The sequence below is a fragment of the Puma concolor genome, chromosome D3 (assembly GCF_028749965.1).
Source record: "Puma concolor isolate L17-30 chromosome D3, mPumCon1.1.hap2, whole genome shotgun sequence".
Lineage (NCBI taxonomy): Eukaryota > Metazoa > Chordata > Mammalia > Carnivora > Felidae > Puma > Puma concolor.
This window is the reverse complement of record NC_141678.1, coordinates 11,337,031-11,350,624: the sequence shown is the minus strand read 5'-3', so window position 1 is coordinate 11,350,624 and position 13,594 is coordinate 11,337,031. Positions and strand designations below refer to the sequence as shown.

Sequence of the window (13,594 nt, the reverse complement as noted above, 5' to 3'; positions counted from 1 at the left end):
CTCGGGCCCTTGGATTTGGACCACACCACCAGCCTCCCTGAGCCTCCAGCCTGAGGACGGACGGCAGAGGGCAGAGTTGCTTGGCCCTGCATGATCGCGCGAGCGTGAGCCAGTCCCGGGTGGTCGAGCTCTTTCTACATCCCGTACGTATCCCTCTGCCTCTGTTTCCCCGGAGAACACGAACGCGGAGCCAGAGAGGCCATATTTTCGGCCTTCTGGGCCACGTGGTCTGTGCCACAGAGCGGGCATAGCTGTGTTCCAGGTTGGCCTTACGTACCCAGGCAGGTGGAAGGCCAGATTTGGCCCCTGGTCGCTTTCTCCTCATTATCATTTGGAAACGGGGAGAGCCACCCCAGTGCTGAAGGACTTGCGAGACTGGGCAGGCGCGGGGCCTCGCTGTCCCCGTGCCTTCGGCACACCTGGAAAAGTGCGGGGCACGTCGGAGGTGCCACCAGTTTCACGGAAGAACAAACCAGACTTGGATTCTGGAGACTCGTCTCCTGGAGCTCCCGTCCCAGGGGCTGGCGTTCTTGGGTTTCTCTGCTTTGCGTTTCGGCTCCTGCTCGGAGGCAGCTCGGTCCCCGCCCCCAAGCGCTTCTGTCCTCGTTCCCGCATTAGTCAGGATGGGCTCTGCGCTGTGGGAACAACCCCGCGGCTCAGCGTGTGGTTTTCGGGCTTCTCCTTGGCGGGGGAAGAGACAGCCGCACGGCCACGCTCAGGCTTCCTTGTGCTCACGCTTCACAGGCTGGTCTGGACCTCACGGCTCCACCTGCCTGCGGGGGCTGGCAGGCGTGGGAGCCGTGGGTATTTGGAGAGCAGGTGACAGCTCTGCCATAGTAACTCCCCCACCCCCCCCCCACCACCACGCACCTTCAGTAAGTGTCCCTGGATCCCAGCCGTGGTCATTGGCGTAGCAGGGAGGGGGGTTGTCCCCCGCAAGGGGAACCTTGTTTCAAGGGAAATCATCCCCCAGAATCCTAGTGTGCAAACCACGCCCAGGGGGCACTTCCTGGGTCCAGGTGGGGAGGGTGAAACAAGACAGAGCGTCCCTGTGGCCACAGGGACAGCCCCCTGGGAGAGGGACACCGATCCGTGGGCTTCCAGGGCCACCTCTGTGGCTTGGCTCCTTGAAGGTAGGCGGGGCGGGCGCCTCATCTGGAAGACGGAGGAGAGCACACGCACAGTTGTCCGTACTTGCCTGACGTGATGCCCGCATTCGTCGCCTCTTTGTGAGCGCTCGCCGTGGGCCCAGCTGCCCGTGAAGTGCCCCAGACATAGTATCTCAGTTAATCCTTAGCACAGCTCCGTGGAGCGCCAGGCTGTTGTCCCCATTTTACAGGTGAGCGAGCCGAGGCGCCAGCTTGACCCCCCAGACTGTGCTCGGCACCCCTACGCACCACCTACGCCTCCGGACTCCCGACGTCTCCCAGCTGGGGTCGGGACCACCCCACACACGGGGCGCCAACTCCCCACCGGGAGCGGGAAACCCCGTACATGATGGGGACGGAATTTCTGTTCTGCCGGGGGCTTGAGTGCAGCCAGAGAAACCGGGTCTGCTTTTAATTACCTCCCACTCGGCCCCAGGAGGGCCCAGAAACCTTTGACTGTTTTTGCCCAGCCCAGCGCGTGGCCACCCCCGGGGCCCAGGTCACCGGAAAAGCTGTGGCCGCGCCCCCTCGTCTTGCAGATGGGACAAGGAGGGAAGCGAGGAAGGAGAGGCACAGCCCGGATTGGCACACGCAGCCCCTCTCCTGGCTGCTGCGAGGGAGCCGACAAAGCGTGTGGAGGGCTTTGTGCGTCTCCAGAGACACGATAATTTACGTCTTCCCTCCTCGCGAACTCTGCAAAGGGTGGCTCCTCGACTCACCGTGGGGACCGTGGTCGTTGCAGACGGGGCCTCCTTCCCTCTGGGGAAGGGATTTTCTCTTTGCCCTGCAACCTCTGCCTGCGGCTCCTCGGTCGTCCCAGCCCCCAGGTCCTGTCTGGCCCTAACGGGCTGTCTTATCAGGGAGGCGCCTCCCCACCCCACACACCCGTATGCTCCACGGCAGGACCCACACTCGCGGTCCCTGCCTCTCCTTCGCCTGCAGCCCCCCCAGAACCTGCCCTCCGGAGCCCATGGCTCCGTGCCAGACCCCACACCGCGCGTGGCCCGGGTTCGACACCCATGGCTCTGAGCCTGTGGTGACCACCTGATTCTCCACCTCCCCTCCCCGTTCTCCGACCGAGCGGAGTTCTGCGTGGGTTCGTTCGGCCCCAAGCAAACGGTCCCTCTCGCAAATCTCTTTCCTCCTCTCCCTGCGTCCGAAAACTCGCCAGCCACCCCGAGCCTGAGTTGTTTTATTGTTGTTTTCTTCCGTAGACTTTTAAAAATAATATTTGTCCCAGCCAAGGCGAGCGCCTGTCCTCCCCCTCGGTGCTGGCAGGCTCAGCGGCATGAATCACTGTCCTCGCTCCCTGTCCCCTGTCCCCTGCCGTGCCCCCAGGACGGCCTCCAGCGCCTGCCATCGATTGGCCTGCGCTGTGGATTCGCCGCTCTCGCCTTCCTGCAGACATGTCTCGGCTGTCATCCCCTGTGGCCGCAGGCCTGGCTTTTTCCTGGAAGATCAGATGCTGAGGCTCCTCCGCTCTCAGAAGCACACCCCAGCCTCTGGAATGCTGAGCTCTTTAGAAGCTGCTCTCTGTATCTGTCGTCATCCCCTCGGCCTCTTCTGTGCTTCCTCCGTCGTTTGCCTGATGGCTTCCGGTGGCCGGCGGGCACGGCTAGAACCTGAGGAGTTCGTTCAAGGGCAGAAGTGGGCTGCTGTGCCCCCAGGGGCAGGGTGGCAGAGCCAGAAGTCAGGGAGCTCCACAGGCCTGGGCGCAAGCCCTCGGACAGACCTCCCCTCGCCCCGGGAGGACTGCCGCCCCGTGGGGTTGCTCTGAGCCGTGAAGGTGGCACATCCGGCCTGGCACCAGCCAGCACCGGCCCCCTCCCCGCCCTCTGGCTCTTGTGCCCAGTGGTGTCTACGATCTGGGTCACAAGAGTGGCCAGAAGCAGGGGCGCCCGGGCGGCTCAGCCGGTTAAGCACCTGACTCTTGACTTCAGCTCAGGTCGTGATCTCATGGTTCGCGGGATCGAGCCCCACGTCGGGTTCCCAACACGTGACAGGCCCAGACTGCTGCATCTTGCCAGGAAAGAATCGTGTTTTGGTGGGGTTTCTTTGGCTAATTCAGGGGTTGGCAAAATAAGGCTCATGTGGCACCAGGCCCCCCCCCGCCCCTTTACCTTGTTTGGGAAATCAAGTTTTATCGGCACACGGCTGCACCCGTTCATGTACACACTGCCTGTGACCCCTCACTTTCTGCAGTGTCAGAGCTGAGGGGCTGCAAAGCCAAAAACATTTACTCTGTGGCTCTGGACAGAGAAAGCGTGCGGGGCCCCTGGTCTGATCCGTGCCTGTCGCTTGTCACTTCTTGAGGCCTTTTAGGCACCCGCCTCTATTACCCGCTTTGCCGTTCTCAGCTGCTCCGGGATGAAAAGTTAGAGGAGCAAGTTTGTAAAGTAAAAAGTAAACAGGCTTTCAGTGGGCAAGGGGCAGGGGCAGGGGCAACGGCTTGCCCGCGAATGGCGGGCAGAAGCTTAGCGCGTGGGTGTCGTGGCGTCGTCAGTTCTGGGGGCCCCCTGTCTTCCTTCTGGGTCCTCGGGCTTCTAGGCGAGTGGGCAGATGCTGCGTGGCCTGGACAGCACGTGGCCTGCTTTGCTCCGAGCCCCTGGCTCCCCGAGTCTCTGTCCTCGGCCCCTGAGTCGTGGCATTGGCTCCCATCCCATCGGTGTTCCCAGGAGGGCTCACTGGACCCGGCCAGGGCCCCTGCCCCCGTCCCAGCCCTTTCTAGAGCTGCTGCTGGGACATCACGTGGACTCGCCTGGATATAGACGTGTGCCACTTTGTGCTCCTCCAGGGAAGTCAGGAGAGGCGGGGCCCAGAGGCCGTGAGTGGGGCATATGTGTTGGTGCACCCCAAGTCCTGCAGGCTGTGAGGCTGCCCGTCTTCAGTCTCCCCAGAGGCCTTCCTGTCGCTCACTACGTAGAGGGCGGCGTTGGTTACTGAGGACTGCTGTTCGGCGCAAAGAACCGGGGGGTTGGGCGGGGGACCATCCCCAGGAGCCTTCTAACCCCCAGTGACTGTAACTCCCTTCTGCCCCGCGTGGCCACCTAAGATCTCTGCACAACCCCGCGAGCGCAGCGGAAGTTCTCACATCTGTGGGATCCCTTCCCTTCACCTCCTCCTTCTTCTTCTCCACCTGCCATGCGTGTTCCCCAGTTAGGACCCGGGTCACTGGAGACTGGTGCCCTTAGTCTGAGGGGTTAGAACAGCCTAGGACTCATTTGGAAGAGAGCGTCAAGCTGATGGGAACCGACTAGAGATGACGGGGATTCGGGGTAGGTGCCGTCCTCCTTAAGGTCCCGAGCCCTGAAATGGATCCAAAGGAAAGGCAACTGTCAGGGCCCTTCCAGAGTGTGTGACGACACGGCAGGGGCAGGAGCCGGCCCCCGGTCGGAGCCGTCTGACCCGAGTGCAGGTAGCGGGTGCTCCGAGGTTGAGTGGCTATTTCTCGAGTCAGCCTTCCCAGCAGGCCTGGACGTGACCTGGCAGCAGGCGGCATGAGGGGCTGTGGGCCAGTGGGGACGGCGGCCCCGTGCTCGGCCCCCCAGGCCCACCTGAGACAGGGTCCTGCCGGCTGCTCTGTTTTGCCTGGGAGGTCACCCCAGCTTCTCCTGCCCCACTCGGACCCCAGGGACGGACAGTTTAGTCCAGCGTCAGAGGCTTCAGAGTTTGGTGGTATCTTGGGGCCCAGGGGGTCACCCCTTCGTGGTCCCTGCCGGAGCAGCAACAGATTTGGGCAGAACGAAAGGTGTGGAGGGGTCCGCGGGTTTACCCACGGCGGGTGACTTCCGGGTTCGTCCCACCCGCTTTGATATTCCCTGGGGTTACCGTGGAGATACGGGACTTGGCGGAGATACTAACAACGAGCAAGATACGCGGCGGATCCATTCTTCAACCAGAGTTAAGCCAACAAGAAGGAGGCTGGGCTTTTCTTTCTCTCCCTTTTTCATTTTTTTCCTTCGTCTTCTCCAGCATTTCCTGCACTGAGGATAATGACACCAAAGGGTGTTAAATTGGTTCTGAATGTCCACCTCTGGCTGGCCACATTCTTGTAACGATTTCATTAGCCTGAATTATCCACTTTATTTCCTTGTAATGGGATTAGCTGTACTTGAGGCAGCTGAAGACTAGAGAGGGAGAAAGTGGGGGAGAGCAGCCGCTGTGGCTTCCATTAACTCACCCCGGCAGAGGCGTGGAGCTGACCAGAACGTGCGCCCCAGGCCAGGGGTTGCGTCTTGCTCCTCCCCCTCCGCGCACGGGCTGATCCGGGGGCCTCGCTCCGCCCGAGGGGACACGGGGGTGCCTGGGTCTGGCTGAGGGATGCCTCCCTGGGGGCAGTTTCTTCCAATTATCTTGTAAAACTGGTGGGTCATGTGGGGAAGACGGAGAATTGCTGCCTTTTTCGGGGCACCAAGAATCCCAAGGTCCCATCTGGCTGTCCCATGGCAGCTCTCCGCTAGAAACCCCTGGGGTCCGCCAGGAGGGGCCTGACCGGCCCAGCGGGCTCCTTCTAGCTCCGACCTGAAACGCCGCGGGGCTTGGAAGCCGTCCCTTGCTTGGCACGCCTGCGGATCCTTTTTATGGTCAAGGGCGTTGCCGACACCAGCTTCCGTCTCTTCATTCCCGTTCTACGCCAGGAGCCCTGGGTCCAGCAGCCTCGTAGGGCGGGATGATCATTTTTCAGGTGCCGGAGCTGAGCCTCAGAAAGGGGACGTCAGGTGTAGGGCTGGGATCTGAACCCACATCTGACTCCGTGCTTCTGTTCTTTCACTGATGCGGGAACTTGGCCCCTCGCCGTTGAAACCAGACCCCCTGCAGCAGCTCCCCACCGCTCAGAGCCCCTGGCGAGTTAGCGGCTTCACCCCCGTGTGAGTGCTCGGGCCTTCCATGGTTACTACCTGCCTTTCCATCTCCCAAATTACATTTCCCAGCTGCATTCTGAGAGATGCTAATAGGTTTTCCTGTTGGCGGCCGGAGGGGTTCAGTTGCCAGATGAGTTTGAGAGGTCTTCCCTCTCACTTCCAGATCCATCTTGCATGTACCTAGGACCTCCAAGGCACTGACAAGGTCTGCAGCAGAGAAGCTTGCGAAAGTCTCTTGAACCAGACAGCTCTCAAATTTATTTAATCCCAGGAGCCTTTTTTCCATAAAGTACCTATGACTATCTTTCAGGACTGGTTTGAAAAATCGTTCTTAAAAAGTTGCCTCTTACCTTAAAACTATTTTTATGACATTTTCTACTCAGGTTTAGCAGACAGTATTCAGCCTTCATTTGCTTCTTAAATCATTCAGCCATGCACAGATGGACCCCCTCTCTTGCAAGGCCACGGTTAAGAGCACAGGCTTTAGAATTTCATTAGGCCTAAGGTTGAGTCCTGGCTCTGCCATTGACTATATAGCCTTGTGAGTTTTCCCTCAAATCCCTTAAGCAGACTGAGCCTTAATTTCTCCATATGTAACATAGGTGCGTAACTCCTGCTTCACGGGTTGCTGAGGACGGCCTCCAGTTATCCGTGGAATAAACTCAATACCACTGGGCCCGTTGTGTGCCTTCAAAAGGTGTGACCCCCTCCCCCCAAAACACGGCCTATGACAGCCAGTTGGAGGAACAGGAGAAAAACATTAGAATTTCCATTTCTACTTACTTTTTATCTCATCCTTTCAAGTCTTCTAATATTTCAGTATTTAAAGACATACATATGCAGTGGAACAGCGGTATGTACACGTTTCCGAATCAAAAGCGTACGAATATCGGAGATGAATGCTCAACGCATCGCTCCGGGATAAGAGAGAGAGAGAAAAAAAAAAAAAAAGGAAACCACCAGCTTACAATCCTTGAGGAAGGAAGGAAGAGGCTGCGGCCGGTGGAGGCCAGAGCGCGTCTGGGCCGCTGCTCTTTTGCCGCTCAGAGCCCAGCACACGTTCAGGAAGTCGTTGCTGAGCGAATGAAGGACCCGTAGCGCACAAAGGACGAGGCACGTTCAAATTCCTACCACGCCTCAAATCCGGGTATGGGTCCTGGAGGGCGGTGACCGGTGCTCGTCAGGGCAGGTGTGGCCACAGACTGTCGGTGTCTGGGGTCGATGCCGTAGAGCAAACCACCCCGGCAAGACCTTCTCTCCAGCTCAAGGAGCTTAGAACCCCACACGGGTAACGTTACGTGAACATAAGGCGGCAAGAGGGCCCCTGGGCCGCAGGGCACCGGGAGGCACCCGGTCCTGGGTAACACGGAGGTGAGGCAATTCTGTCACTTTGGAAGTAGACCACCCCTTCCCATCTCTTGGAACCAAATCGGGACCGGGACCCGGATGTGGCGGTGATGATCGGGCAAGCCCACAGGTGCGTCTGCTCATTTGATTTGGGGACACAGTGTCTCAAATGCCTTGGCCTTGTTACCAGTATTTAAAAATCTCATTTCTCAGGGGCACCTGGGGGGCTCAGTCGGTTGAGCTTCCGACTTTGGCTCAGGTCGTGATCTCGTGGTTCGTGGGTTCGAGCCCCGCGTCGGGCTCTGTGCCGAGAGCTCGGAGCCTGGATCCTGCTTCAGATTCTGTGTCTCCCTCTCTCTCTGCCCCTTCCTGCTCATGCTCTGTGTCTCTCTCTCTCAAAAATAAATAGAACATTAAAAAAAAAACAAAAAAAAAAAAAACCCTTTTTTAAAAATCTCATTTCTCAGAAGAATCTCAACTGTAGGCCTGTTTAGAGGAAAGAACAGATCTGCTGTTCCTGCGCCCACGTGTCCAGCTGGCCATCCAGACTGGGGCCGAGTGGCCCCTGCCCCCTCTGGTGGAGCAGTGGCCCCGAACCTAGGGCAGATCAGACTCCCCTCCCCTGTGCCCATGTGTCCTCTCTCCCTCCGTCCGTCTTCCCTTCCTCTCCCCTGCCCTCCTCCCCATTCATCAGTCCGGCCTGGAAACAGCTCAGCCAGGGTCACCCAGCTGGTGAGGGCAGAGCCAGGCCAGACCTTCCATTTCCCAGGGCCACGTCCCCCTCCTGGCAGGAGCCTCTCGAGAGAGTCCTCGGGCCCCAGCTCTGATTCAGAGGTACCATTTAACTGCTCCTCCCCAGGATTCCTCATCTAGAAAACGAGAGGGTCACGCTTGCCCGGAAAGGACCCCGTGAAAGGCTATTGAGAAAAGCTAAATGCTGTTCCCCGCACCGCTTTTCTCACTTTCTCGGAAACCGGGCCATTTTTCAGCCTCCAAGAGGCAAAAACGAAAGGCAGGCTGGCTCCCGATGGTGAGCAGGTAACCTTTCCGCATCCGGCTCTCACCGTGATGAGTGGTGAGTAATTGGAAAAGTTCAGCCTAACGGCCACCCTTTAACAAGAGAGCGAGCGAGAACAAAAGGGGAAGAAGCTGCACGCCTCAGTCTGCGTCCGCTAAATGTCCCCGAGAGCCCGTGCCCCACGAGGCTCCAGACCACAGTGTGTCTCCGCTCACCAGGCAGCCTTCGGGGGAGGAGGGGGGAGCAGCCGCCGCGAGCCTGCCTGCCCGTGCCCGCCCCTTGGCCGAGGCCGTCTGCACAGACCCGCGTCTGCCCTTACCCAGCAGGGCTCGCTTCTGAACCTCCCAGTCTAGGGACCCGTCCCCTCGTAACTACTTGAGTCGGCCCCGTCTGTACTTCCTGCTGTTTCTTCACCGCAGTCGAAGGGGTGGATGTGGGTACCTGCGGAGGGGCGGCGCTGGCCCCGGGGGCCAAACGCTCCTTGTAATAAGCTGTGGCTGTGGCCCGTGAAGACGCGTCCTGAGGACAGAAGGACTGAGTGTCCTGCCCCCACACGTGACTGCGTGGCCACAACAGCACAGGCACAGGGAGGATAGGGACCTGAGGTCAGGGAGGGCCCACGGGTGCCGGGTGGGTGCCCGGATGGTGGGCGTGTGTGCGAGGCGCGACCTCTGCCGTCTCAGAGTGTTCTTTCTGTTTCTAGAAGAGGGAGGGCAAGGACAAGGAAACAAGCCATTCCCTCGGTGCGCAGGTGGGACAGTGGCCGGCGAGGGGGGCGGGGGGGGGTGGGGAACATTCAGCGGAATGGCCTCTTTGGAAAGGTGGCATTTGAGCAGAAATCGAATGACGGGCAGGAGTTGATTGTGGGAACGTCTAGGGAAGGAGAGGTCCAGGTAACAAGAAGGGTGAGGTCAAAGGTCCTGAGGTTGGCTTGAGTTTGGTGGCTTCAGGAGCAGGAGGAAAGCCAGTGTTGTTGGATTAGCCTTCCTTCCCTGTTTGTGAGGCTGGAGGATCGGACAAGGCTGCCTGGATCAGAGGCTTTGGTTTGGACGCCCGGGCTGGGGGGTTGGGGTGATGGGTCCTGTCCCGCAGCCTCACAGTACTGCAGACATCACCTAACGTGGACGGAGGGAGGGGTTTGCCTCGAGGTGGCCTGTCTCTCCTTGCCTCGGCAGGGCAGAGAGGGGCCCGCCGCCCGCCTGCTGGCTCTTCCCCGTCAGGCGAGCGTCCCCTGAGACCAAGGCTGGTGTCTGGCCCACTGTTGCCTCCCTCCGAGTACCCGGCACACAGGGAGCGTTTAGCTGGCTGTTGGCCCACCAGACAGCACCCGTAAGCCCCGCGTGATCAAAGGCACGAGGGGACGGGCCGCCCACCTTGAGCCCAGCGCGGCTCATTGCCGCCTACGGGACCTGGGGCCAGACCCGTCGCCCCCTGTGGTACGCGACGACTGGCTGAGCGGCCTTGGAGAAATCACGTGACTTCTCTCAGCCCCATCTGCTCCGTTTGTCAAACGGGAGCAGCCGTGCCTCGCTCACGCGGCTGCCGTGAGATCCTGTACAGCAGGTGTTTAACATGCCGAGGGGCTCGTAGCCGGGAGTGCTGGGGGAACGGACGGATGTGCTGTGCGTGTTGCAAAAGGGGCTCTATTTGAAAGGCTTTTTTTCTTTTTTTTGGCCAAGAGATTGAGCCCTTTCTTCTTCCCTCCAGAAGGAAGAGAAGGAAGCTTCGGGCGTATTCTTCCCGCAAACCGCCCCTTCGTCCTGTTGCGACCACACTGTTGTCTGACTCTGCGTCCCTCGGGTGACGGCTGATTCTTTTTTTCCCCGTCAGCAGTGCACTGAGCGCAGGTGGAAGAGAAGTCATGCCAACAAAGTTCCCCACGTGACTCAGCACTTCTGCTGGGATTGCCGGTTCCTCCGGCAGAGCTAAGTAGGGAGGCGGAAAGGACGCACATCCTGGGAACAGAGGGGCCTGGGCTCTTTGTCAAGGTGTGCCCGACCCCCACTTGGTGTCAGCGTGCAGGCCAGAGGGTCGGGCTGCCTCCCAGCCCTCTCATTAAGCCCCGGAACCCAGGCACCAGAGCAGCTGTACGGCTGTCAAGTTGTGCATCTCTGGAGGGTTCTGTCTGCCTCCCCCTCACCTTTCTTTTCTCACTCCTTCCTCCTGATCCCATCGCTTCAAACAAGGAGGGAGCGGACGATTCACCCGTTTTCAGTAGCACAGCCAGAGGGCCCCAGCAGTCGCCGGCCAGGGCTGTGGTCCGGCCACGGGGTGTGCAGCGTGTGCAGAGGGAGGACGTCCCCGCATGCACACACGCACACACACACGCACACATATTGTGCCTGCGTTCGGGCCTGTGTGCAGACATGATTTGCATGCCCAGACCTGTTTACCAGGGCCGGGCGTAATTGGCTCGCCTCGCTCAACACCTCGCGCCCCCCTCCCACCCCTTCCTCCCCTCTCCCCCTTCCCACCCCTACCCGCCTGGGAAGAAATTAGAAACGTGACAACAAACTCCGGTTGTGGCAAACCCACCGACCGGTCTGCCGGCAGTCGTGCGCTCTGGGTGCGGCAGAGGGGGGTGGGGCCGCCGCGTGGGGGAGTAATTGGTGAACCCAAGGTGAATGAAATAATTGGAAAAGTGAGGTGCGAGTTTGTTATGAAGTGTGAGCGGGTGGGGGAGGGAAGGAGGGCCGTGTTTAAAAGCCCGGCATGTCCTCTGTATTCACAGCTTCTGATACAGTAATTGCTATTTTGTGGTTTCTATTATCTACACAGTGGGGAGCGTGCGCGTCTCCTTCCCCGAGCGGCAGGGTCTGGGCTGGGGGGAGTTCCTGGGTGCCCTGTGATTCTCCTCCCTCTCTGGTCCCTGGCGGCCCTGCCCGGCCTCCCCCAGGCAGCGGCCTCTGCTCCCAGGAGACGGGGGTCGGGGTGGGGGGTGGCGTGCAGAACTCCCTTCAAAAGCCACTCTTAAAAATGGCTCCGTGGACCTTCCTGTCAGATAAGAACCTTAATAATGGCTGGTATTTATATATCGCTTATCTCCAAGGAGCTAAAGGTACTTCATCGATTTTCCCCCCCCCAACCTTTTTTTTTTTTTTTCTTTTTAATTCTCTTTCGATATAGCTGCGAGATCATTAGCATCAGCCTTATATTATCCCGCGCGGTGATAGAAGCAGCCAGGACCATCCACCTTCCCCAGCATTGTCCTCCGGCCGGAGGAGCGGCAGCCGTGAGAAAGCACCCGCCTGGCCGTGGGACGTGGACGGGTCGCTGGGCCTCCTGGCCGCTGGTTTTCTCACCTGGGGAAACAGAGACAGTGACATTACTGCCCTCCAGTCATGACGCCTGGAAACTGTATTCGAAATTTTTCTTTTAATGTTTATTTATTTTTGAGAGACAGAGAGAGACGGAGCGTGAGCGGGGAAGGGGCCGAGAGGGAGGGAGACACGGGATCCGAAGCGGGCTCCAGGCTCCGAGCTGTCGGCACAGAGCCCGAGGCGGGGCTCGAACCCACGAACTGTGAGATCACGACCCGAGCCGCAGTCGGACGCTCAACTGAGCCACCCAGGCGCCCCTGGAGTCTGTCCGTAAAAGGCCGAGCACCTCACAGGCATTCGGGCATCGGCGCCTGGGGCCTCGGCAGCAACAACCGTGTCTTGAAGCCTTGCCTGTTCATCTCGGGGCTTCCCGGGCCTCAGGGAGTTCCTTCTAAGATGGAACCCTAATCCTGCAGCTGCCCCTTCAGCCTCAGCTCTCTCTGGTGCCGTTCTCAGAAGGGAGGGAGAAACACGTTCCCATAACCATGTCCCTGAGCCCTGGAAAGGACTAGGGATTTCCGAAAGGACCAGGGCCTTTGGACACAGTATTTCACGTGTGCAGACAGGGGCTGGGACCTCCCCAAGGCCCCCCCTTGGATCTCTGCACGTGGTCCCTCGTGGATCCAAGGGCACCCCTCTGCCGTGCACCCCGCCCCCCCACCCCGCGCCAAGCTCTCAGTGCCACGTCCTCCCGGCCCCGTAAGCACACCGCCTTCCGCCTCTCCTCATCAGCTTTTCTCTCCACCTTTTAATTATTTTCCTTGCCTTTCTCCAGACCCTCGGCTGCTTGCCATGCACAGAACGTCCACAGCTTGCAGTGCGCGGCAGAGGGAAGAATTAACCTCAGCCGTTTTCCCCTCCCCCTCCCTCTCTCACGCACACGCTCACATGGGCCAACTCGCCAGAAATCAGGGCTACGGGGAGACCTGGGCAGAGGCCACCGGGGACCATCGAGGGACAGGATGGTAATCCGTGGGGGCAGAGGCAGGAGGCTGGCACATGGCGTGAGCGGGAGGAACTGGGACTCAGTCGCCCTCTCTAGCCCTGGGGTCTCGGGTGAGTCACCGGATCCACGGGAGTCCGAGCAAGCCCTTCCTAGCCACCCTCTTCCAGCTCTACGCCAGACGGGGGGGCCAGACCTCCGAAAGAGGACCCCCCCCCCACGCCCCCGCCACTCCTGAAAGTGGACGGCCCCCGTCCAGACAGTTGAAGGAAAACCGAATACTGTGCAGTGCAAGGAGAGCTCCGGCTTTACGTCAGACCCGCCCGGATTCGCATCCTAACCCTGCCACTTGCTAACAGGAGCTGCTGCCTCCCTGAGCTCAGTCTCCCCATCTGTAAAACGGAGGTGGGGAGACTAATTCACCTTGGTGCTGTTCGTACGTACCCCGTGGTCTGTTTTCACGCAGTCCTCGGCACGTCCCCGTGCGTGCCAGCGGCTAGGTACGGGTGGTCGTGTCTGCGGTCCGGGGCTCCTGTGTTCTTGCTTGTTCATCCCACTGAGCCAGGCCCTGGGCTCCTCGCTGCGGAGCCCCTGATAAGCAAGATAGATGTGGCTTCTGCTGTTGCAGAGCTGAGCTCCATCCAGCCTCAGGGGGAGGCAGAGGGCACCCTGGTGTCCACACCAGTGCCCTGGTTGAGAGGCACGGCGAGCCCGCCACGGCCGGCAGGAGCCTGGAGCCTGGGGCAGGGAGGAGGGAGGACCCCCACGCCCATCGGGGGTCCGCACCCTTGTCGGTACGGCACCCCGCACGGCCTGGGCACATGGGTGCTCACCGAGGCCTTCTCTTACCAGTCTGACTGCTGTCGCGGTCTGGTCCTCGTGCCCTTCAGGCACACCCTCCCTGCAGCTCCCCCGTGTCCCTCTGAAGCACCCAGAGCCAAAGGACCGTTTACCCA

The 13,594-nt window shown here is 59.9% G+C and overlaps 1 protein-coding gene and 1 long non-coding RNA gene across 4 annotated transcripts in view; one reads left to right on the top strand and one right to left on the bottom strand.

Annotated features, from left to right (window-relative positions):
* Positions 1-13,594, top strand: part of RBM19 (RNA binding motif protein 19) — a 153,044-nt gene that overhangs the window by 79,640 nt on the left and 59,810 nt on the right. The gene's annotated exons all lie outside the window — the stretch shown is intronic.
* LOC147575302 (uncharacterized) lies at positions 2,324-13,232 on the bottom strand. The gene is made up of 2 exons (XR_015242245.1): positions 13,083-13,232; positions 2,324-2,770 (listed from the first exon to the last, which is right to left on the bottom strand). It is a non-coding gene; the product is annotated as an uncharacterized LOC147575302 (long non-coding RNA).